This window comes from Poecilia reticulata, linkage group LG12 (assembly GCF_000633615.1).
Source record: "Poecilia reticulata strain Guanapo linkage group LG12, Guppy_female_1.0+MT, whole genome shotgun sequence".
NCBI classification, from domain to species: Eukaryota; Metazoa; Chordata; class Actinopteri; order Cyprinodontiformes; family Poeciliidae; genus Poecilia; species Poecilia reticulata.
This window is the reverse complement of record NC_024342.1, coordinates 21,260,349-21,261,486: the sequence shown is the minus strand read 5'-3', so window position 1 is coordinate 21,261,486 and position 1,138 is coordinate 21,260,349. Positions and strand designations below refer to the sequence as shown.

Genomic DNA, 1,138 nt, shown 5'->3' with positions numbered 1-1,138 from the left:
GAGCCAAATCTGATCTTCTTACCCCAAACAATCAGATTCTTTTAAACTTCCATGTATGGAACTAAATCATGTCCAATAGTTTTCAGATCCAACTTGTCATTGCACCATTGAACTGGTGCATTATGGGAGTTTAGTCTCATATAAATGGACTATGAACATTTATGAATAGATTTTTATTCTCTTTTTTTGTTAAAAAATAACTTTTCTGACTGCATCTCAGTGATTAATTTTACTTAGATTGGACCTTTTTGACTAAATAAAGAAATAAAGCTTTAATATACAGTCAGAATATTTTAATATCTTGCAGGTAATCATCTCTTATTCTTATTTTTTTACTCACTCGCCTCACGTCATGACATCCAGCTAAACGTTTTGAGATGTAAATATGAACTTTGAAGTCATTTTGTGTATTTTTTGCATTATTTCTGTGTTCTAACATCAATCAGAGTCTTTCCTCTCTGGTGATAATCTGGATTATTTCTCCGCGGCGCCGTTCGCTCAGCCTCACATCAACGCCGCCACTGTTTCCAATTACCGCCAAATGAAACGCTCAGTCCTGCTGATAAATCGCCGATATATTAGCGGCGTTAATTAGCAGCTGTGGCGAGATGTCACTTCCTGTGTGAGGGGTTGTGTGTTCAGCTGAGTGTGTGCGCCGGCTGCCTGTTGCATTGTGGGAGTTCATTATGCTGAATGGCTCCCATTGACTCGGCCTGACACCATAAGCTGCTGCTAATCTCTTCACTCCATATATTAGTGAAGTTCAACCTGCAGCTGCTTCTTCTTCTTCTTCTTCTTGTTCTTGTTCTTCTCCTTCTTCTTCTCCTCCTCCTCCTGAGGCGCCTCAATCCGTCTCTAAATGAACCAGACTGCAACAGTTTGGCTGTGAATATCTGTAAATAATTAACATAAATAAAACCAGTAATTTAAATCAAAATCATGAATCTTCTTAAAGGGCCAGAATGTTTTTGATAAAACCCATTAAAAACTGTTAAGATATTAATAAACRGCTGCGTCTGCGTTCAACGAGCTCCACTTAAAACTTAATGACGTTAACGACTTTTCACATTCAGTCTCTTCAGGATTCCAGGATTATTTTGTGATTTTATTCATTTTTTGTTTATTTATTTATTTATTT

The 1,138-nt window shown here is 37.0% G+C and overlaps 1 protein-coding gene across 1 annotated transcript in view; it reads left to right on the top strand.

The window, feature by feature from the left end:
• Positions 1-1,138, top strand: part of wdr7 (WD repeat domain 7) — an 84,676-nt gene that overhangs the window by 75,100 nt on the left and 8,438 nt on the right. The window lies entirely within an intron of this gene.